Source organism: Musca autumnalis, unplaced genomic scaffold, assembly GCF_047663935.1.
Source record: "Musca autumnalis isolate F117 unplaced genomic scaffold, ASM4766393v1 scaffold_2, whole genome shotgun sequence".
Lineage (NCBI taxonomy): Eukaryota > Metazoa > Arthropoda > Insecta > Diptera > Muscidae > Musca > Musca autumnalis.
The window spans coordinates 33,678,049-33,704,134 of NW_027411755.1; the positions used below are offsets into that span (position 1 = coordinate 33,678,049).

Below are 26,086 nucleotides of genomic sequence, written 5' to 3' on the forward strand. Positions count from 1 at the left end.
GTCTTGTTGACTTAACACGCACATGGTTGGCAATATCCTGGTATAGACCACAAAACCAGAAGATAGGTGGTAAGAAAATTTTCACTACTACATAGACCGACCAGCAACCATGGCAAATGACAGTGGATAACGGAAGGCATGAGGCATAAAGGCTAACAGTGCAAAGAGTTAAAGATACAAACCAACGGCAGGACATTCCAATGCACACAAATGATAACACCAACGCACACACACACACAAACGCCACGAAGCGTGTCATGTCTTCTAAAGAAAACTAACTTTATGTTGACACCAAGCTTACAATGACACAGATCTTGGCGTCTGGGCAATAGCGATAATCGCAATAATCATGACAATGATGATGATAATGAATATTATCATAATAATAACGATGATGATGATGAGGATGCTGCTGCTGCTGTCTTTGCAGCCGTTTAACTACAACAATGACATTTCATGGCAAAACTGTATTAAATGTGACACATCGTCCCAGACAAGGCTAACCCAGTTACGCAAAGTTAAAGATAAATGGCTTTATCTGTTCGTATTAATTTAAAGTTTAAATAAAATTATATTTCTACACAGTCAGGATGAGATAGTGAAAGACATACTGTTGGGGAAAATTTCCATAGGTTTTCAAGTAGTTTTTAAACGGGAAGATTAGTTAAAGATGCTGGTTGACAAAGGAAACAATAAAAAAACAAATTTGTTATAAATACCAAATACGGAGTGCAGGTCAAAAGCACATCACGTTTGACTTCTGATGACTCATCGGTTTAATGAACTTCTATAATATTGATTCAGACTGTACTCATTGCAGGGAGTAGTCTTCCCTTTGCCCACCGTGGATGTTCTCTTGAAATATTTCTTTCTTTTTATACCATACACCCTGTATGATATTTTGATGAGTTTTTACGTAAGATTACATAAAATCTTTATTTTGAAGTGATTCCATAAAAAAAGCTTCCGCAAAAAAGCTTTTAAAGTTTTTAGTTTTCAGAAATTTTGAAAAAATTTGAAGTTACTGTAAGCCGATATTTAACTAAAAACAAGGTATAGGGACACACGACATAATCAAAATGACCTAGCCGTTTGTTTCTCACTAATTCATATGTCATAAAAAATTTAAGTGGTTTGTGCGGGACCTTTTTCAGTATTTAAATGGAATAAAATTATTTTAGTCATAAATAGGCAAAAGGTCGTTCATTCGTACAACAGGAAATAATTTTTTTGAGATTTTTTTTCTTTTATAGCATTTTTTCAAGTTGGTTTGTGCGGAACCTTTTTTATACCCTCCACCATAATATGGAGGGTATAATTAAATTTGTCATTCCGTTTGTAACACATCGAAATGTTCATCGGAGACCCTATTAAGTATATATATTCTTGATCAGGGTAAAATTCTAAGTCGATATAACCTTGTCCGTCCGTCTGTTGAAATCAAGATACAGCTCGCAATTTTTAAGATAGAACTTTAAAATTTGGTATAGAAGTTTCTATTACTCCTGGATGTTTGGTATTGCAAATGGGCTATATCGGTCCACGTTTTGATATAGCCCCCATAGAATGGTACCTCCCGATTTTCTGTATTTTGAAGGTTGTAGTCTCAATATTACTCCGAAATGGCTGAAATTTGGTATTTAGTCTTCGTTGGGGTACGAAATTTTCCCCCAGAAATTTGTTGGTACAGGTCCACGCCTTCATTTAGCCCCCATAGAACGGTACCTCCCGATTTTTGTATTTTGAAGGTTATGACCACAATAATCCATTGAAATGGCTGAAATTTGGTATTTAGTCTTCGTTGGGGGTATGAAATTTTCCCCAGAAATTTGTTGGTACAGGTCCACGCCTCCATATAGCCCCCTTAGAACGGTACCTCCCGATTTTCGGTATTTTCAAGGTTGTGACCTCAATATTCATCCAAAGTGGCTGAAAGTTGGTATTTAGTCTTTGTTCGGCTAATAAAACATTCCGACAGAAATTTGTTGGTACAGGCCCACGCCTTAAAACAGCCCCCATAGAACGGTACCACCCGATTTTCGGTATTTTGAAGGTTTTATCTTCAAACCGAAATTACTGAAATTTGGTACTAATCCTTCGTTGGGAATCCCAGCAAAATTTTTGCGGGAAGGGGTTCCATGCGATGACGTGATTTCATGGCATCTTTTGCATTGGTTCAAACGAAGTCGTGAAAGATCTGATCTTTTCATTAGCATTTGAATAAATGCAAAGGAAGTCGTGAAAGATCCTATCTGTTAATCAGCATTTGAACCCATGTAAAGGAAGTCGTGAAAGATCCGATATTTTCATCAGCATTTGAACCCATTCCATCGGTCCAATAGAGATGAATTTTGTTCTAAATATATAAGTTTAATTATTTACAATAGGCTTGATGTTGTCGGAGACTCGAAATCGCAACCAACGTTGTTAAAATTCTCGTCGTAATGATAATGTCATTGAAAAGGGTTGGTGAAAATTACATGCCAAATTATTGGTGGAAATGGCATGCCAAAGCATTGGTGAAAATGACATGTCAAAGCATTGGTGTAAATGACATGCTTTGGATCTTTGGATAGCATCTTTTGGGGTCCACGCTCCTATAAAATTCATCGATGAAGATGCTAAAAAGATGACATGCCAGATCACTTGCACCCATGATTGAATGGCATCTTTGGCATCGAACATTTTGCTGGGAATATAAAATTTTCCCCCAGAAATTTGTTGGTACAGGTCCACGCCTCCATATAGCCCCCTTAGAACGGTACCTCCCAATTTCCGGTATTTTAAAGGTTGTGGCCTCAATATTTCTCCGATATTGCTTAAATTTAGTATTTAGTCCTCATTTGAGTTATAAAACTTTCCACATGAAATTTGCCGGTATAGGTCAACGCCTTCATATAGCCCCCATAGAACGGTACCTCCCGATTTTCCTTTTTTGAGGGTTGTCGCCACAACAACAAACAGAAATGGCTGAGATTTGGTATTTACGCTACGTCGGAAGTAAAAGCCTTTCCGAATATCTGAATATCGTCGGTATAGGTCCATGTTTCGATATAGCCCCCATAGAGCGGTACCTCCCGATTTTCATAATTTTGGAGGATGTGACGTTAATATCCCACCGAAAAGACTGAAATTTGTTACTTAGTCTTTTATGGGGTTATAAAATGTTCCAGAAAAGAAATATCAGCGTACCTCGTATTTTTGTAGGTTTTAACCACATTATCCTACTGAAATATCGTAAATTTGGTATTTAGTCTTCTTTGAGTCTAAAAACTTTACGCCAGAAATTTTTGAGAAAAAATGTTAAAAAGTCACAACCCTAATATACATATAATCACTTCCGTCCGTCTGACCATGTATTTTTGTTCGGAAGGTACAGGTCACATTTATTGCGAAATTTTGGAAATGTAATTTTTTTTTGCTTTTGGTAAGAATCATTTCAGATTTGGATATAGCTCCCATATATATTTTCGGCCGATTTCACGTATTTGCTACACCAAACACGCTGTGCCAAATTATATCGAAATCGGTTCAGATATGGATATAGCTCCCATATATATTTTCGGCCGATTTCACGTATTTGCTGCACCATTCACGCTACATAAGTCCTATTTCGATGAAATTTGATATATGTGACTGAATGGTCTAGAAATAAATCTGCCATATTAAATCGAAATCGGTTCAGATTTGGATATAGCTCCTATATATATTTTCAGCCGATTTCACGTACACCAAACACGCGTTATAGGTTTGATTTCGATAAAATTTGGAATGTGTGACTGCATTCTGCATAGAAATAAATGTACCAAATTATATCGAAATCAATTTAGGTTTGGATATTGGGAGCACGCGAACAAAATAATAGCACCACCTCCCTAAAAAATGGTTTGGAGGCATTTTTATTTACATGTGCAAATTTTGCTGACCGTTTCATGCGTTTTTAGAACAAAACGACTCTAAGGAATATAAAAGTAACAAAAATCGCAATTATTTTCAACACTTTTTAAAAAAATAAACCAAATTTAACAAAAACTCCAAAAAGTGGACTAAAAAAATAATAGCACCACCATTGAAAATTTTCTTAAAATGATAGAAATTGCACAAATGTTTTCACTTTATTGCTCAAGAATAGTAGTACATCAAGAGAAACAAGTGCCTACTGATTTATTGTTCAGTTGAATTCGATAGTGACGCCTCGGGATAGGCTTGGTATCGAACATGCGGAAATAATGTACAACACCTCTGTTGATAGCAAAATTTACAGATAAGTTAGCAGATTTGTTTGAAATCTAAGAAAATTATTTCATAATTTTAACTGCTAACTTATCTGTAAAACTTTGCTATCAACAGAGGTGTTGTACATTATTTTGGGCTTCTCTGCACTGTAGGCCCTGTTTTAACTTAAAACATCGTAGTTTTTGAAGGTGGAATGTCAAAAATGGAAATTAATATTCACTAAGTCAAACAGGTGTTTAAATGCAAGAAAATGTCCCAAAAGTAAAATATTTTCTATAGAAAATGTAAGTGGTGCTATTAATTTTTCGCCTCTTTTTTGATATTATTTGGTTAAAGCTGCTAAAAACAAATATTTATACTAATGTGAATATTAATTTTACTTTTTTTGTAAAAGGAGACACCTTAGGATATGCACCTAACAACAACATTAGTGGAAACAACAACAATCTTGATTGTTTTTGTAGTGGCAAACAAATTGTTCACGGTGGTGCTATTATTGTTTTCGCAACTGTATGTCCTATTTGTATGAAATTCGGAATGTCTGACAAAATTCGGCATAGAAATAAATGTACCAAATTTGGATATATGTAGCTCCTATATATATTTTCGGCCGATTTCACGTATTTGCTGCACCAAACACCCTATATTCGTCCGATTTGCTTAATTATATCGAAATTGGTTCAGATTGAATATAGCCCCTGTTCTCCAAAATCCAAATTGTAGCAAATTTGGTACCATTTAGTACACGTAAATAGGAATTTCAAAACCTATTCCTTATCCCAATACCGAATTTAAAAATCGTCTTTCAAAAACCTCCGTGTCTCAACCTTACACCTCCTCCATATCTTAACCCCGCATACCAAGATTGAATCTAATACAAAATTTAGAACTCCACATGTATGGAGAAAGTGGCCAAAAATATTTAGAGTGTAAAAATCAAACCAATGCGCCGGTTACAGCTTTGTGCTGCTGCGAAGAGTGTTTTAAGAAACCACGAGTGCAACATTCTCGCCCCATTCCCCTCTGAAGGGGTATACGATCAGAATTGTTTTATGCTGTTAATACAAAATGACATGAACAAAGGTCCCGATTATCTTATGATGCAAAAATAATCAAAATTTTTGTCTGGAAATTGGTAAAATTTATAATATAGATCTTATAGCGTTCTTCCTGGAAGTCACGTACCACCAACGTAAAACAAATTAGGAAGAAGATTTTTTCATCTTGCCACTGATGCCACTTATGTTAATGTGCGTGGTCAGATAACAGATTTATACGCTAATATATCCATAGAAACCCTATTCTAGGGCAGCTTTAGTCAGCGACCCACCATTTATAGTCTGGCACTAGATGACAGCTGATTTTAATACTGAATAATCTTAAACCTATGACCTACTTTGGAAAACTATTCCCGAGTTAGGCACTGGTGGGCACTGATGGGCATCATGAGTAAAATCTTAGGTCAAATTTAAGTATATGATCGAATTGGCATTACAAACTACACTAAGAAAATATGCAGCTAACTAGAATTCCACAAGCTATTACCTCCTCCTTCAAAATCCACTATCATATTTTGCTAAACGTATTAGTTTCGTGATATTTTGAATATATTTACTTGCACTTAAAATATAGGTTGTACTCACAACAAAAAATATTAGTCAAATGTTTCGACTTTTGAAGCTATACTTAAGAAGATCGCGTTCGAATTGAACAAAAACTAATATATATTTAAAAGGTCCATGTCATAGCTGTCAGAGTTGCCAGATGTTGTACCAAAATTTTTACATTAATTTTTTTATTTTTGGCCAATGGGTGGATCCACTGTGCGCTGTCCCTACACCAAATACCATATTCATAAAAATTTAGTGGTTTTCGTAAATTTATGGTACATACAGTGGTGTGAAAAATAATAAGGACAGTGACATTCACATTTTTTGGTCGCTCCTAAAATGTGTAAAATGGAAGAATTTGCGATGGAAATTTGTTTTTGAAAATGTACATGTATTGCAATAAGAAATACCGTTACGATTTTGTTTTCTTTCTGTTTAGTTTTTACACAAAACAAATATTTTTCGTAAAATCCGTGATTTCTGCTGTGAAAAATAATAAGGACAGTTTTTCGTTTTAGTAAAAATAAATTGATATTAGAAGCATTGTGGCGTTTTTTTATTGGGATAGCGTTTGCAATTTTGTTTTTTCAAAATAGTCTGGCTTAATCCCATTGTTGTTGTTTTAATATTTTAAAATAACTATTTTATTAGTGGAAAAGATTTGGCATTGTTCGCCAAGGGGTAAGGCAGGGAATACTATAGTTTCGATCCACGCCACTGGATCTCATCAGTTCCCTTGTTTCTTGTTTGTGGATATTCTCCACCGAAGTTATTTTTCAATAACTTCTTCAACAAGAAACTTTTTATTCCCAAACATCAATCGTCAGCTCGAAGTATAAAGGTAAGCAAAGAAAAAAGTTCAATGAGAAGTTTTTCCTTGGCAACCTCATACAAATCCGATTAAGTGTCTGCGAAACAATTCAAACCTCTTCCACTTGTATGTGTCGTCGAATTTCGACGAATGCACACAACAAAATTTGGTTGGCCTGCTTTACAGCAAAAACAACACACGGAAAAATTACAGAAAAAGCTTAGAATCTTTAAAAACAATGGTGGAGGATGCAGCTAAGTGAACTTCAAAGATAAAAGTCGTAGCAGAAATTCAAAAATTGCACCTGTAATAATAAATGCGTTATTCTATGATTAAAAAGATCCTTTTACCACATCTTTACAAATAAAAAAAACTACTTAAATATTAATTTTGACGCATCAACAACTCCTAAAACACTCTGTGGTGGCCACATTAGAGCTTACAGTGTCATAAAAGTATCATTTTAATCGAAAAATTATACACTTCCCACGTAGTGGTGTAGGGTATAAAAATATTCAGCAAATAATACAGGTTGCTAGAAATCACGTCGCTTGGTATAAGAAAAATTGCGTACCATTCTTTGGTCTTTATGAAACCAAATATATATTTTTTTGTTCCGATAGAGGAGTTTATCAGGGTTGAAGACCTAAAAATCAATAATATAACCCAAAATATACTCTGAAGGCGGCTAAATATGGCAGAGGTAACAGCATGGTGTGGGGCTCATTTTCTTACAATGCTGTGGGGTTTCTATACAGTATTCAAAGTGTTTTTGAAATCACCAGATTACATTGAAATTTTGAAAAATATAATTCTTCCGTATGCTGAAGGGGGTGTGCCTCTCAAATGAGTCTTCAGCAAGGCTAATGACCCAAAAATGACGGCAAAATTAAAAAAGGTGTTTCAGGATATTTTGAATATATTTACTTGCACTTAAAATATAGGTTGTACTCACAACAAAAAATATTTGTCAAATGTTCCGACTTTTGAAGCTATACTTAAGAAGATCGCGTTTGAATTAAACAAAAACTAATATATATTTAAAAGGTCCATGTCATAGCTGTCAGAGTTGCCAGATGTTGTACCAACATTTTTACATTAATTTTTTTATTTTTGGCCAATGGGTGGATCCACTGTGCGCTGTCCCTACACCAAATACCATATTCATAAAAATTTAGTGGTTTTCGTAAATTTATGGTACATATGTATGTACCACCTCCATCACCTCCATCACCTCCATATACCAACGCTACATTCCAGCTCTATCCATACATCCCATAACAAAGCACAAGTTTCCGAAATCTCTTTTTTATCTCCATTCCATATACCAAACGATTTCAAAATTAGTTCTTCTTGGCACTTTTCGTACAATCTATACTTAGTTCCAGGTCTCCGTACACCCAAAAACAAGTTGTACCAAATTTAGTACTTTTCTCACAAATAAGTAAGAATTTCCAAAACTACCTTAATCCTATACTAATCCAAATGCCAGGAATCCAGCTCTACCAGTTCTCCAAAATCCAAATTGTAACAAAGAGCTGGCTTAAACTACCAGCGAAACGATCGTAGCATAGTGGTTGGGTGTGTGGTACTTCGTCAGAATTTATTTTTCAATACAAATTCCTTAGGCCATGTTAGCTCGATTAATTCAATTAAAAGTTAGTTTAATTTAGTACTTTTCGAGCACAAAAGTGCGAATTTCAAAACTGCATCAATCCTATACTCCAACAGTAATCATAATTCCAAATTTCAGGTTTCCAACTCTATCCGTTCACCCAAAGCTAAGTTGTACTTACTGGTCGTACACAAAAGTACGAATTTCCAAACCTATCTCAGTGCCTCAATCCTACACTCCAACAGTAATCTTAATTCTAAATTTCAGGTTTCCAGTTCTATTCGTTCTCCCAAATCCAAATTTAGTACTATTACGTACTTTTCGTACACATAAGTAGGAATTTCCAAAACTATGTTCATATCTCAATCTACACATCAGCAGTAATTTTAATTCCAAACTTCAGGTTTCCAGCTCTATCCGTTCATACAAATCCAAGTTATACTAAATCTAGTACCAGTTTGTACTTTTCGCACACGTAAGTACGAATTTCCAAAACCATTTCCTTGGTGTATATACCACTTCCTAACCTTGATTCCGACACCAAATTTCAGATTCTACCTATACCCGTTCAAAATATACAATTGGTACCAAATTAGTAGTGAATTTTAGTACTTTTCGTACACTTCTATTTTGGATTTCCAAAAGCCCATATATACTATTGGCTGATTTGAGGTATTTGATGCACGCTATATCCGTCCAGTTTCAACGAAATTTGGAACGTTTGACGGAAATTGGTCTAGAAATAAATGTGCCAAGTTATATCGAGATTATTCACAGTGGTGTAGGGTATCATAAAGTCGGCCCCGCCCGACTTTGATCCTTTCATTACTGAGTTTTTCTTCAAATAATATTAAAATAATTTTATTTTCCTTAATTATACCCTACACCACTATGTGGTAAGGGGTATTATGTCTTTGTGCATTTGTATGTAAAGTGCAAAAGGAAGCGAGATAGACATATAGTTCCTTTGAGGGATATGCATAGAATCACTTTCTGAGTCGATTTATGCATGTCCGTCCGTCCGTCCGTCCGTCTGTCCGTCCGTCTGTCTGTCCATGTATTTTTGTTCGCAGCCTTCAGGTCGCATTTATTATCCAATCAGGCTAAAAATTAGGAAAGGTCATTTTTTTCGTCATAAGAGGAACCCTGTTGATTTTGGTGCAAATCGGTTCAGATTTAGATATAGCTGCCATATATATGTTCGTCCGATTTTAGGTATTTGATGCACCAAACACGCTGTAACTCTCCAATTTTGATGACATTTGGAATTCATGACGGAATTAGATCGATAGATAAATGTGCCAAACTATATCGAATTCGCTTCAGAGTTGGATATAGCTTCCATATATATGTTCCTCCGATTTTAGGTATTTGATGCACCAAACACGCTGTTACTCTCCAATTTTGATGAAATTTGGAATTCATGACAGAATTAGGTCTATAGATAAATGTGCCAAACTATATCGAAATCGGTTCAGATTTGGGTATAGCTTCCATATATATGTTCGTCCGATTTTAGGTATTTGATGCACCAAGCACGCTCTATCTGTCCAATTTTGATGAAATTTAGAATGTATCAAGGAATTAGGTCTATAGATAAATGTGCCAAACTATATCTAAATCGGTTAAGATTTGGATATAGCTCCTATATATATGTTCGTCCTATTTTGGGTATTTGATGCACCAAACACGTTGTATCTGTCCAATCTTGATGAAATTTGGAATTCATGACGGAATTAGGTCGATAGATAAATGCCATTAAATAGTCATTAAACTAAGTTTTTGCGTTAGGAAGTATACTAATGCGTTATTAGGAAGTATACTAATGATTCCATTTTTACATATTTTGACTGGTGTAGGGTATCACATAGTCGGCCCCGCCCGACTTTGGTCTTTTCCTTACTGGTGTAAAAACTGACTCATCTTATTGGCCTCAATTTTCAATTTAACTTCCTTCCTTCGCTTTCAACTCATTTTGATAAAAGAAGTTCCAATCATAGTTTAACATTCGTAACAAGTTCGTAATTATCCTGTTTACATTGAAGAATCCTGTTTAATTTTGTATATATCCTGTTTGTACCATTGAAAGTTATTTCAAAAGAAAGCCACTCTGTTGAATTGGAAAATAGAAGGAAAAAAGAAAACAAAATAACTACACACATATTTCCACAATGGAAATATCCTTCATGTGTTTCGAGGAGGATGACCAACATGAAAAATAAGCTTTAACCCTTCTACACTCCTTGGATTTGTGCCCTTCTTATGATCCTTTGGGTCAATTTGACCCAACATAGATAATAAACACAAAATCTCATAGTTAACGAAGGAAATTAATTTTATATGTTTATTTATATTTAGTATTATAACAAAAGTAATAAAAATAAAAAATAATAAAAATAGATCTTCCGTTTTTTCATCCCACAAGCATGTGAGATTTTCTCCATAAGATTTATAAACTCCTGCCATTATTTGTAATCCCAGATATGCATCGAACTCGATCATGTCAATGTTTTGCCAATCATTTCCATATATGTATCTCTACACCTTTTTGATTTGTCATTTGGATCACAACATTTTAAATATTTGGTGATATAAACAAATCGAACGAAGACTTTATATCTGTAACCATAACCATTGCTTTTTGGTAGGTCCAGGCTTATACGACAAAATTTGTTTTTTTGGTAACGTGTCGGTTCGAAGTGTTGGTTGTTCTCTCCACACTACGCTTTGGTCCTTAGACAAATATGTTACTGAATTGCTGTCATCAATTTCCACTGCATCGTCTACTTCTATACTTTCAAAGCTATTATTTGATGAAGAATACCATTCATCTGCTTCATAGCCGTCGTTTGAGCAAATTTCACCTTCGTCACTGTCATCAAAAATGTCATCGTCCTCGTCATTCATTATTTGTTTCAACTGAAGATCACTTAGAACCTGTGGATTTTTTTTTATGAAAACACCTGTTTTATAAATTTTGTTTTGCCATACTTACTTTTCTTCTTTGTGCCATTATGTAGAAATATTCAGCAATATGTTTGCACGTTTACCACCAAAAAATAAACTGAACTTATGAAAGAAAATATTATAATGCAACAGGGCGTTTGTTTACATTTTTTCTCTCATACAGTAGTGATTATTTCTGCAGCAAGATTGAGATCATTTATCTTGTTTAGTTTTTATCTGGTTGAGACAAAAAGAAGATACTCTCTGATCATACTCGAATGAGGCAAACAGGCATGTCACAGATTCCGATCGGAATGGTTTCAATTCCGTAATTTCATTTCGATCGGAATTCGTTTTTGTGACATGTCTGAAAGTTTCGTTCTGATGTACAAAACGGGGAATCACCGAATATGCATCTTGTAGTTCGGTGATTCCCCGTTTTGTGTCAAAATGTTACCATATCATATCAAGTATCAATGCGTTACTATACCATCATAAAACAAATTTCAAGATATACCCTTTCGGGATTCTCATATTTACCAACCTTTGGAAAATAATATTTTGAATAAAAAAAGTATCCAATAAAAATGATTTTATTGATTATTTGACTGGAAAAATTATGGATTGAAGATTCTACGTGAAGCAGACATTTATTCAATTATATTTAATAGGAAAAAAACTTATTAATTGAAATTAATCTTGAAATACCGCATGTTGGGTCATATTGACCCAAAGGATACTAAATGTCAGTAAATTGTGTTTTTGGCTGTGGAGAGGGGAGGGGAATTTCAAGTTTTTTTATTTTCTTGTAAAAATATAATTTTTGACCCTGTAATGGATAAATAAAAGTTACAAGTACATATCTAATTGTTAAAAGGGCAAATTTTGTGTTTGAAAAACAAAATTGGGTCAAATTGACCCAAGGAGAGTAGAAGGGTTAAGCAAATTATTTTATGTGTATTGTTAAAAAGAATATAAAAAAACATTAAGATAATTTTTATACCGCCAATCTGCAGGCTTTTTTCTAAAAAAATTTCCCGGTATTTTACAGAAACTTGATTTTTGATCGACCATTATTTAAAGCCCAATGGAGTAAAACATTGAACTTGCCGCAAATATCTGACCAACCAATTTTTTTAATCCTACATATCCTGCTCGTACCCTAGCAGTGCATAAAAAAGTAGACGTTGATTTATTGAAGAAAGATGTGAAACAAACCAAGGCAAAAGGCGAATGGATGTGCAAAGGGGAAAAGAAAGGTCGTATTGGTTATCCCAGCGACAAAGTTGCTGGTGCCAAAACCATCCGCCCATCTGAGCGAAAGAGGACAATGGCTGCGACTGTATCTACGCTTAATAGCTAAGCGATACCTTAGTTATTCCGAAAGTATCACGGACTCAGCTGACAGCAGCGCAGATAGTTTTTGGGAGGATGGCAATGCTGTATCAATAAGCAAAAAAGTAACCCAACAGCAATTGTTTTGTTCCAAGCTCAAAGCTGTCGTCCCACAAAGCAGCAACGATGTGTCACTATCATTCTGCTGAGGGCTTTGAAATCCCAATCCCATATCCATCAGGAATCTACAAGGAAGCTACTTGGATTTAGCAGACTGTGGTAAGCCGTTTTGTATTCGTTTTCTTGTGCTGGAAACAGAATATCCCGGAATTCTTGCCTCGGATTCCTTTGGTGGAATACTCAGGACCAGTATGGATGTCCTTGGTTTGTCACAAGCATATCCACCACACTCAAAATTTGGTGAGATGCAATAGATGTCGGGAATGGGTGCCTCTCAGGGATTGGTATGGACCCATCCATGTGAGGGACTGCGACGGGGACTGTGTTGCTGCGTGCTGCTTGAACACAGTCCCCATTAAGTCGTCGTCATCAGAATACGACTCCACAGCAGTCCACCAACAGCAGCCGCACTTGTAACACTTAACATTAGCAAATTTCCTATGCACCAATGTCTTCAACACAGAACAATCTCCAGACCGGGCTCGATCCCTAAAGACATGGAATGTATGGGGGTAGCAGTCAGGTGTGTTAACGACGAGGTAGAGTTGTTAGCCCGCCTTTGGAAGGTCATAACAGACTGGTATTCGGGGACTAAAATGGTTATCAAAACTTGTGCCAATTGTTCCTCGGCAGTGGCCAGTGTAGTGCTGGCTGAGCAGATAGATAAATTTACGTTTTGTACGGGTAATGAGGAATTTCCTACGAGAATTACCAGAGAGTATCACAGTTCACCATCGTGTTACCTGTTTTGGCAAATGACATCACCTGGCAACCCGTCGATTCAATTGGATCAGACCATGTTCCCATAACTGTCCCCATTGCGAAACCGTTCGATTCAATCACATCTGAACTCCGAACTTTCATTAATCATGGGAAACATAATTGTCTGCTTCACCCTTCTGATATTCAAGTAGCAGAGAGGACGTTTCGAGACATAATCACTGCTGCAACCGCTTGAATACGCGAAGTGCGATCAAATTTCCCAGCAGAGGCGGCAATAGCACCTAATAAGCGTGATAAACTTCGTCGAGAGAACCCCAGGGACCTTAGAGTCAGAAAGCTGTCACTGGAAGTCGACTGGTTGGTCGGTGAGTGGCTAAAGCAACTGAATAGTTATAATAATAATTGTTTCACAAACATTCCAGGCGGGACAGGGGAGACTTCTCTCATATCAATGAGTGCACCACGATTCATATTAGCTCAATGATATGGGACCTACTGTTTATCGCCGATTCCGAACGGCGTGTCTATGTAAGACACCACTTGTAGGAAAGTTGTACAAGACTGAAATACTCAGAAAATTTCGCCAACATTACTGAGGGGTATTTTGCCACCATTGAAAAGTGTTTGTGTTGACTGGCCGGGGAATCGAACCCACGACCTTCAGCGTGCAAGGCGGGTGTGCATACCATTGCACCACGGTGGCAACTGAAGAGTTGCTTCATTGGAATCTGAAAAAATGAGTTGTGATCAACGGTTAAGTCGCTCTCGAACCCTGGGATTTTACGCTCACCGAACCGAAGAGGTGTGCCAGTTAGTTTAATCGACAGTATATTGAACACCCCGGGAGTTACTCTGCTGTATTCCGCCCCCTCCAAACGACATTGAGATTGTTACATATGCGTATGATTGTACGATTTCGGCTTCAGGTATCATCCATGATGTCATTTGTGAAAGGCTGGACTCCTATTTGACTGGTCCTAACACATTTTTCCATGCGAGGAATATGGAAATATCCGCCACTAAATCTACGGCCAGTCTGTTCACCACATTGAAGGCAGAGGTGAGAACAGAGTTCAATGTCATGGGTGATGGTAGCAGAATTCCGACAACAAACGTTCGACAGCATGTTTACGTCGTCCGCCACAGCTATCTGCGATACGCTGAGATGCAGGAACAAGGTGCTTAAGTCCCTAGCCGGCAGTACATGGGGTGCAGTTATAAAACGCTATAGGTCGGTCTGTGGTAAGATATGCGGCTCCAGTGTGGTCCGCGAATATAAGTGCAACACTATGGAAAAATATTCAAACCGTCAGAATATCTCCTAAGAACAGCAACAGGGTGGCTACTAATGTCTGCAGTGGACAATCTTTATGAGGACACAAAGATTATTTCAATACAGCAACTCAATGGCGTGCTTTCGTTGGAGTACTTGCTCGGCTGTTGCCGTGAGGGCCGTCCTAATTACCACATGGTTAATAGGACCCCCTACCCAGGCATGTCAGAAGGGATCTTCATGATCTAGAAACCCTCTAGATCAGCAATCCTATCAAGCAGGTTAAAATAGCACTCACACGGATGCAGTCACAGATGCCATGAACAACTATCGTGAGGATGCAGTCCTCGGAGAATATCCTCCATCTATCGCAGATGAGGTGCGTCAGCTGCGACAACAAACCGGAGTTGAGAGAGTTTTGGCTCAACTACGAACGGGTTGACCCGAAACCTTAGTGTTTTGGCCAGCGCTGCCAACCCAGCATCAGACCTATGCTTCTATGTAGGTTTCATGCTGCTACAACAGCAACAGAAGGATGTGGATTATTACGCTACTCTACAATCAGTAGCAAGGCGAGGTATCAGAAAGAGAGAAGAGAAACATATTTTTCGAAAGAAACACAGAGATGTGGAGAAGTGGGATTGTGAAAAATCGAGATATACAGGAGCCAGAAAAAAGACCTAAAATTATCCCATAGAGTTAAACATCAAACTGATGGCTTTGGTACAGGCACATCTTCCTGTAGAGACGAACAGGGTAATCTGTTAACAGATACATATAATGTGCTCAGGTTTTGGTTAAGGCATATTCCCAAACTATTATTATTCAATACTAACGAAGACGACGAATATATCAAAGATCACCACCTGGACAGAATGAGGTAAAGGCATCAATAAACCAGCTGAAGGATAATAAGGCCTCAGGAACTGAAGGTCTACCAGCCGAGCTGATTAAAACTCGCTAGATAGTACCATCTGGAAGTAAGAACGCGTACCCGGAGATTGGAACCTGAGTATCCTGTGTCCCGTTCACAAGAAATGAGATAATACAGTGTGACTTTTTCCAATTTTAGGTGGCCAAAATTAATTACTGTGGTATTAAAATACCTATCGAAGTGAAACTTGGTACATACAGCCCCAATACTCAAAAGATGCTGTATGAAAAAATGGGCGTGGTCCGCCCACTTTTGGGCGTATTAGTAAAAAAATGTGTAATGTTCATGAAATGCAATTATAAAACACACAAAGATTAATTAAAAATATAGTTTATTGTTGTTTTTAATATTTTTATTGGTTTTTTTTTTTTTTTTGAAGCAGTTAATAAAAAAAGAATCAATGTACAAGAAAATTAAAGAAAATAATAAAAACATTTAAAACAAAAATAAAATATTTATTCATATTTTTAATTTAGATGAAATATAGATTATATTATATTAAAATATAGACATAAAATAAATTAGATTAATTCATTGTATCCGTAATAAGGTCTTCTTCTTCTAGTGGCTCCAATAGTAAAGATTGCATCTCTGGATTTAATGTTTTTCTTCTTGAGGTCGTTGGAAGTTTTCGCAAACTACATATATAGGGGTCTGATGAAATCAGCAGTCTATGTAAAAGATCTGTGTTTGTATCGATTCTGGACGTTTTACGGGTGTAGAACTCACGGTAGTTTCTGGTATCTTTGTTCCTTGCTTCTTGGGATTCCTCAGATAATTGACCAATTGGCAGAATACAGGACTCAATTATTTCTTTGCCATGAAATAGAATTTTGTGTACACTTACAGGCATACAATACCAATGATATTTAGACAAATAAAGTTCTCTTGTTTCTTTTGCATAATTCTCAAAGGCAACGGGATTTATTTGGTTGCCGGATCCAAGACAAGACAAAATTACATGGAATCTTTTTAGCAAGTTTATATCTATGCCAGTAATCTCTGATGTTTTTTCAGAATTTTCAAAGAAACGCCTCGCAGTATTTCCATCGTTAGTGTTACCTGCTTTTCCCGTAGGCATATCAATTAACAGACCCACATCTTTTCTAAATCTGGATTGGATATACTCTTTTCTTTTTTTGACTTTATTTTTATTTTCTTCGCCTTTAACTAACCAAACTTGTATGTCTAACCGATAAGCTATGTGCAACATGCATTCCATACAACGAATCCATGAATGAAGTGGTGAAATTCCAAAATTAAGCATTGAACTATCGACACTTTTTCCGGCAAGAGCTTGTACATTGTTCATTTCACTTGGTTTAGAACGACATATATAGCAAACCTGACTTGATCTGTAAGCCGATAATGCATTACATACTTTGCCATCGATCATACATAAAATAAGCGTACTGCTTATGTTAATATTTATTTTTTCATTTCTAATTAGAATTGGCTGTAATTTAGAAATTTGACTGTTAATATTTTGAACCTCTTTAGTAATAAGTTCACGTGTATACGAGCTTAATAGGACGACAATATCGGGTTGAATTTGGAGTTGGATTTTTCCATATTATTTTTTCTTTTCTGTCAATTTTTGAACTTAGTTGCAAAAGTACGATTGATATAGAAAACAAACTACTATCGGATTGGTTTTCTGTTTATAATTGACTTGTGTAGCCCCATCGCAACCCCATTTAAAAACTCAGGATAACATGAAAGTTTTGAAGTTTTAATACAATTATATGACGGACATATTTTTGAACTAATATTTGCCAAATGTTGTCTAAGCAAATCGTATTCATTAGTTGATAAGCCGGTATCTATAATAAGTGCAAGAGCTTGGTCTGAAGACAATACTTTTGAACTTTTTGTGGATGTTTGTGCTTTTTTGAGAGCCGTGCCTTTTGAGGGGGATGCTGTTGATAATTGATGAACTATTTCCGCTGAGTTTCTTTTTCCTGATGATCTCAAGTTCATTTCAGCTGCCATTAACAAGTGTTCAGAATCAAAAGCATTTACAAGATTTTTAGCTACCCGCCTTTTTGAGCGGTGAGATAATTCACTGAACTCCTTTGCAGGTCTTCCTACAGCTCTGTTATTGTATTGGGAAGTACTCGGTCCAACATCAAGAAGGCAAAATGTGAAATCCTGACTTTCAGCCAGCCAAGTAGCTTCCTTCTTAAAAAAACGGGCTTTAAGTCGATGTGATGAATCCCATTTTTTATTAAAACGATAACACAAACGCTCTATACTTTTTTTTAACTTTGGATAGTCAACGTCCTTTCCAATAAGGTTAGTTATATAATTCAACAATGCACATTTTCCGGCACTATTTTTGTTTTCAAGCCAAACCTCAAAAAGTGCACTTCTTGGAATCGCCATTATAATCTTTCTGTAAAACCGAAAGGGGCAAGTAGTTGCAGCCAATTTTTTGTATTTAGATACTAGGTTCCTCGGGTATTGTTTTTAGCAAAATAACTCAGCTGGACTTTGGTGGACTTTTTTTACGCACTCCATTTAATATTTTGTTTATTGATTTTTCCCCTTGTTTTTAGAGATTTTTTGACCAACACAATTTTTTATCAAATATATATTATAATGCAACAAAACTTACAATTTACATTAAAAATCTATTAATTATCAAGAATTAATAATAATATAATAAGTAGTATCGGTACGAAATTTTTTACAACAGCGACAATTTGACTAAATTTTGTACTCTAAAAAACATATTATTTTACAATTTCTCATATTTCAATTTTAAAAGCCGTCATTTTTATTCTTATTGTTTTTGTTGTTTTTTCGCAACATTTTTAAATTACATATACTCTTATGTATTACATGATAAAAAATCATGGAGATCGGCGAACATGAATTTTTCCAATTTTGGCCACCTAAATGTTAAGAAAGTCACAGTGTGCATAGGGGCATAAGTCTTCTCCCTGTCGCCTACAAGAAAGCCTATGGTCAACAAAATAATTGGACCATACCAATGTGGCTTTAGACGTGGCAAGTCCACCATTGACCAGATATTTACCCTGCGCCTAATCCTAGAGAAGACCCAAGAGATGCAGATTGACACTTACATTAACTAATAAAGTGTCATTAACTAATAAATTGTCTTCAGGTAAAATAGGAGGAAAGTGTGGGCAACGATAGTGTTACAAGACATAGGTAAGCAATAAGCAAGCACTCCTCGTTCTGATAAAACCACACTGAACACTTGAGTACTAAAAAAAGGTTTCTGACAAGAAGACGGACTTTCGTCAGATCTTTTCAGCATACTGCTGGAAAATAGCATACTTCTTCTTCTGTCTGTCCCATGATGTCTTGTACTCGTCATTATGTATGTATGTATCTCGTTAATGACGAGTACAATGACATCATGGGACAGACAGAAGACATTTTAAGGTCTTCCCTAGTAGACATAAGACTTTTTAAGGTCTTCTATAATAGACAGAAGACCTTTTAAGGTCTTCTCTATTAGACAGAAAACCTTTTAAGGTCTTATATAGTAGACAGAAATTTTTTAAGGTCTCCTATAGTAGTCAGGAGTCCTTTTAATGTATTATGTAGTAGACATAAGGTCTTCTCTATTATACAGAAGACTTTTTAAGGTCTTCTCTAGTAGACAGGAGACCTTTTATGGTCTCCCATTGTAGACAGAAACCCTTTTAAGGTATTTTATAATAGACAGAAGACTATTTAAGGTCTTCTCTAGGAGACAGAAGATCTTTTAAGGTCTTCTCTAGGAGACAGAAGATCTTTTAAGGTCTTCTCTAGTAAACATAATACATTTAACGTCTTCTCTAGTAGACAGAAGACCTTTTAAGGTATTCTAGGGTAGGCAGAAAGCTTTTTAAGGTCTTGTCTAGTAGACAGAAGACCTTTTAACGTCTTCTATAGTAGACTTAAGACCTTTTAAGGTATTCTATTGCAGACAGAGACCCTTTTAAGGTATTCTATAGTAGACAGAAGTCCTTTTAAGGTCTACTCTAGTAGACAGAAGACCTTTTAGGGTCTTCTATAGTAGACAGAATATCATTTAAGATCTTCTCTAGTAGACATAATGCCTTTTAAAGTTTTCTCTAGTAGAGAGAAGACCTTTTAACGTCTTCTATAGTAGACATAAGACCTTTTATGGTCTTCAACAGTATACAGGAGACCTTTTAAGGTATTCTGTGTTAGACAAAAGACCTTTTAACGTCTTTTATAGTAGACAAAAGACCTTTTAAGGTCTTCTCTAGAAAACAAAAGACCTTTTGAGATATTCTACAGTAGACGGGAAACCTTTAAAGGTCTTCTCAAGTAGACAGGAGACCTTTTAGGGTCTTCTCTAGTATGACAGTGTAACTGATACCTTTAAAAGAGTGAAAGATGATCTACTAAAGTGGATCTGGTATCGATGATCAAAAAGACCCTTTCAGGTATTTTCTAGTAGACAGAAGACTTTTAAGGTCTTCTATTGTAGACAGAAGACTTTTAAGGTCTTCTATTGTAGACAGAAGACTTTTTAGTCTTCTCTAGTATACATAATACCTTTTAACGTCTTCTCTAGTAGACAGAAGGCCTTTTAACGTCTTCTATAATAGACATAGGACCTTTTACGGTCTTCTATAGTAGACAGAAAACAATTGAACAGCGTACGTAAAAATACTAACATGTCCAATCGTTTCGTTTCGTATTTTCCATAGGAACAATACAAAACGAAACATAACCCACGCTGGCGGAGTTCGCTGTTTAGTTTCGTTTTGTTTACATTCTTGAGTGCGAACAAAACGATAAGCGAAAAGTACTCAACAGAAGAAGAGCAGATAGAAAACTAAATAGTACTAAACACATGTGAATAAATCAAAAACGTTTGGTGGTTGATAAAATATTCACTGTGGTATGTTGATGTTACTTTATAGGGTTGTTAAGCAAGCTCTTTTGTATGCTACATTGGGTGTTGAATTTTAGGACACTGGGCTCGTTCCTACTTTATATTTATTCTTTTATTAAATAACTATGCGCAGGGCCTATTTGATAATAGCCATTTATTATACCATCAGCATTTATGCTAACGAAATAATGGTCTTAGACCCCAAGTATGTTTGGACGAAATCCGTTTCAGACAATTTGGAGTTGATTTAGCAATGTCCGTCCGTCTTTCTGTCTGGCTGGCTGGAGCGCACGATAACTCTCGAACGGATCAACCGAGTCGGTCCAAAATTTGGCTTTCGTAATATTTTGCCCAAACTTATTTTAAATTCGAAGATGGGCCATATCGCTCCACTCCATCAGGTACCTCCCCCAAAACAAAGAAAATGTTCGGAAAAATTGTGCGCACGATAACTCTTAAAGGTAGTAACCGATTTGGTCCAAACTTTACACATCATTAAGTTTCTACCAGACGTAGCTGATATTCCAATATGGACTCTATCGGTCCACTCCTTCGGGTACCTCCCACACAAAATGTCGGAAAAGTTCAGTTTAGGACATGCTCTCGAATCGCTTCGATTTTGGTTGTAACAACTTGTATTCGCTTCCCCCATTACGAGGTGCAAGTTTTTTCAGGGGCAAGTCCATACTTCCTGAGAAAATAGTCTGAAAGCTGTAAAAACTCGCTTTAGCACCATGTGTTGTGGATGGAGCGCGCGGTAACTCTCGAACGGATAAACACATTCGATCTAAAATTTGGCTATCGAATTATTTTGCCCAAAGTTGATTCAAGTTTTAAGATGGGCATTATCGTTCCACTCATTTGGGTACCTCCCCCACAAAAGTTCGAGAAAATGAGAAAATGAGCTGAAAACTATAAAAAACCCTACGACCAGCATGTGTGTGGCACGACAACTCCCGAACCTAATATTGCGTTTACCCACACTTTGCATATCGTAATATTTCTTCGATTATTAAATGAAATTCGAAGATGTTGCTTATAGGTCCACTCCTCCCGGTACCTCCCCCACAAAAGTTCGAAAATATTCGCTAAAACGGTAAGCGCAATATCACATAAATGGAGCAATCGATTTGGTCCAAACTTTGGATCTCGAAATATAGGTTCCAAACCCAGTTTAGGCTCAAAAGTGGGTTCTATCGGCCCATTCCCTAGGTTATCACCAACACAAATGGTAAACATTTTTGTTTAAGTGCGGTTAAGGGTCTTTGCGAGAATCCTATGGAAATTTACCGAAGGTACTTCTAGTAGCCCTGTTTACAGCGATGTTTTTCGTGGGCAAGCCCATGTCTCCTGATATAATGGTGCTATCGAGAGGAATGACTCCCAAAATAAGACACACTTCCAAAATAGACTATGTCGGTCCATTTCTTTAGGTACTTCACTCGCAAAACTTTTGAGATCTTATCCTAATCCATATCTTTGTCGGCAGGTTCATACTCCCAAAATTCTGAAGACCCCCTAAATACATATGTTTTTTGGGAAAAAGGTGATTCAATTCATACAGGCTGATGGTATACCTCTTGTCGGCAAACCCGACTGAATCTTTATTACTTGTTTATCTTCAGTTGTTTGGGATGAATACATGTGCAGTTGTATTTACGCATGCTACATTGATTGTTGAATTCGAGGGAATGGTGCCTTTTCCTACCCTATATTTATTGTTTTTCATTAAATTTGAGCATTAAGCAAATCCTATGTGATAGTACCCATTTACTTTGATCTCAAATTACTAACCCCAATTAATTTGCAACGCATGATTAGCATTCACACAAAAAACTTTTTTCATAAATTAAACTCCCCTTTTGAGAAGCTTTTTCGGAATATTCCATAAACACTTGAAACCCAATGACAAAAAATCAAACAAGAAAAAATATAATTCCAAAAGCTAAGTTTAAAACGAAGAAGTAAAAGGCCAACACTCAATATAAATTTAATTGATAACAAGAAATAAATAAATGACATTGCTTTTGTTGAACTTTCGGAAGAAATCTTAAAGTTTTGCAGTGGCATCTTTAGAATCCGAAGTAGAGAAAATAACACTTACAAAGTTTTGGGGGGTTTGTGTGGAAAGTTGAACTAAAGTTCTCATAAACAGACAAAGTTTGTCTAACCCCGCACTACGAGGGTAGGTTAAGAAATGCATGTTTGATAAGTAGGTCCTAGGGCAAGTGCTTTTGGTTAAGTTGGACATTTCTATTGCTTGATAATTGTCAGTAATAATTATCTGCTTTGTGTTGTGTGGTTGCTTTAAATCTATGGTTTCCACTGTGACCACAAAATTCAATTCAATTGAAACCATGAATTGTTGTTTTTAAACGATTTAAATTTCTTTTGTTTTCCTTTTCGTTTGTCATATTATCTTGCCACCAAAGTTTCGTTTTGTGGTCAACGCCATAGTCGTAAATATGAGTCAGACAAATGGTGGGCAATAAATTTGGGGGAAGGTTATGGGTGTACGTATGTAGCGTGTGAAGAATACTAGAAAAGAAGCGATAAGACAGTTTGAATGAATATTTCTAAATAGATTATGGGAGGTCAGGTTTAATGTCGGCAAACTTTTTTCCCAAATCTTTTTTTAAAAGATTAGCAACCTGTGCTACGTCAAAATCCCACTCCTCGAAAAGGCTTTGAAGTATTCTTTGAAAATCCAAGTTTTCTTGACTTGACAAATACTCTAAAATGTATTTTTTTTTTTTAATCCACGATCCCTTGAATTGCTTTGAAATATATTTTTTTTAAATCCACTCCTACGTGACTAGATAAAGACTGAAATATTTTTTAAAAGAATATATTTCCAAAACGTCGTGAATTCTTTTAAAGAATATTTTTCCTAAACTGGTGAAGTTTTATAGAATATTTTTACAAAAATCGTGGATTTTTAAGATATTTTTTACAAAAATCATGGATTTTTAAACAATATTTTTCGTGAATTTTAGATGAAGGATTTTTTAAAGAATATTTTTTCATTAATCGTGGATTTTTTAAAGAATATTTTTTCATTAATCGTGGATTTTTTAAAGAATATTTTTTCATTAATCGTGGATTTTTTAAAGAATATTTTTTCATTAATCGTGGATTTTTTAAAGAATATTTTTTCATTAATCGTGGATTTTTTAAAGAATATTTTTTCATTAATCGTGGATTTTTTAAAGAATATTTTTTCATTAATCGTGGATTTTTTAAAGAATATTTTTTCATTAATCGTGGATTTTTTAAAGAATATTTTTTCATTAATCGTGGATTTTTTAAAGAATATTTTTTCATTAATCGTGGATTTTTTAAAGAATATTTTTTCATTAATCGTGGATTTTTTAAAGAATATTTTTTCATTAATCGTGGATTTTTTAAAGAATATTTTTTCATTAATCGTGGATTTTTTAAAGAATATTTTTTCATTAATCGTGGATTTTTTAAAGAATATTTTTTCATTAATCGTGGATTTTTTAAAGAATATTTTTTCATTAATCGTGGATTTTTTAAAGAATATTTTTTCATTAATCGTGGATTTTTTAAAGAATATTTTTTCATTAATCGTGGATTTTTTAAAGAATATTTTTTCATTAATCGTGGATTTTTTAAAGAATATTTTTTCATTAATCGTGGATTTTTTAAAGAATATTTTTTCATTAATCGTGGATTTTTTAAAGAATATTTTTTCATTAATCGTGGATTTTTTAAAGAATATTTTTTCATTAATCGTGGATTTTTTAAAGAATATTTTTTCATTAATCGTGGATTTTTTAAAGAATATTTTTTCATTAATCGTGGATTTTTTAAAGAATATTTTTTCATTAATCGTGGATTTTTTAAAGAATATTTTTTCATTAATCGTGGATTTTTTAAAGAATATTTTTTCATTAATCGTGGATTTTTTAAAGAATATTTTTTCATTAATCGTGGATTTTTTAAAGAATATTTTTTCATTAATCGTGGATTTTTTAAAGAATATTTTTTCATTAATCGTGGATTTTTTAAAGAATATTTTTTCATTAATCGTGGATTTTTTAAAGAATATTTTTTCATTAATCGTGGATTTTTTAAAGAATATTTTTTCATTAATCGTGGATTTTTTAAAGAATATTTTTTCATTAATCGTGGATTTTTTAAAGAATATTTTTTCATTAATCGTGGATTTTTTAAAGAATATTTTTTCATTAATCGTGGATTTTTTAAAGAATATTTTTTCATTAATCGTGGATTTTTTAAAGAATATTTTTTCATTAATCGTGGATTTTTTAAAGAATATTTTTTCATTAATCGTGGATTTTTTAAAGAATATTTTTTCATTAATCGTGGATTTTTTAAAGAATATTTTTTCATTAATCGTGGATTTTTTAAAGAATATTTTTTCATTAATCGTGGATTTTTTAAAGAATATTTTTTCATTAATCGTGGATTTTTTAAAGAATATTTTTTCATTAATCGTGGATTTTTTAAAGAATATTTTTTCATTAATCGTGGATTTTTTAAAGAATATTTTTTCATTAATCGTGGATTTTTTAAAGAATATTTTTTCATTAATCGTGGATTTTTTAAAGAATATTTTTTCATTAATCGTGGATTTTTTAAAGAATATTTTTTCATTAATCGTGGATTTTTTAAAGAATATTTTTTCATTAATCGTGGATTTTTTAAAGAATATTTTTTCATTAATCGTGGATTTTTTAAAGAATATTTTTTCATTAATCGTGGATTTTTTAAAGAATATTTTTTCATTAATCGTGGATTTTTTAAAGAATATTTTTTCATTAATCGTGGATTTTTTAAAGAATATTTTTTCATTAATCGTGGATTTTTTAAAGAATATTTTTTCATTAATCGTGGATTTTTTAAAGAATATTTTTTCATTAATCGTGGATTTTTTAAAGAATATTTTTTCATTAATCGTGGATTTTTTAAAGAATATTTTTTCATTAATCGTGGATTTTTTAAAGAATATTTTTTCATTAATCGTGGATTTTTTAAAGAATATTTTTTCATTAATCGTGGATTTTTTAAAGAATATTTTTTCATTAATCGTGGATTTTTTAAAGAATATTTTTTCATTAATCGTGGATTTTTTAAAGAATATTTTTTCATTAATCGTGGATTTTTTAAAGAATATTTTTTCATTAATCGTGGATTTTTTAAAGAATATTTTTTCATTAATCGTGGATTTTTTAAAGAATATTTTTTCATTAATCGTGGATTTTTTAAAGAATATTTTTTCATTAATCGTGGATTTTTTAAAGAATATTTTTTCATTAATCGTGGATTTTTTAAAGAATATTTTTTCATTAATCGTGGATTTTTTAAAGAATATTTTTTCATTAATCGTGGATTTTTTAAAGAATATTTTTTCATTAATCGTGGATTTTTTAAAGAATATTTTTTCATTAATCGTGGATTTTTTAAAGAATATTTTTTCATTAATCGTGGATTTTTTAAAGAATATTTTTTCATTAATCGTGGATTTTTTAAAGAATATTTTTTCATTAA

At 34.3% G+C, this 26,086-nt stretch overlaps 1 protein-coding gene across 1 annotated transcript in view; it reads left to right on the forward strand.

The window, feature by feature from the left end:
- rk (G-protein coupled receptor rickets) overlaps positions 1-26,086 on the forward strand; it is a 244,405-nt gene that overhangs the window by 196,713 nt on the left and 21,606 nt on the right. The window lies entirely within an intron of this gene.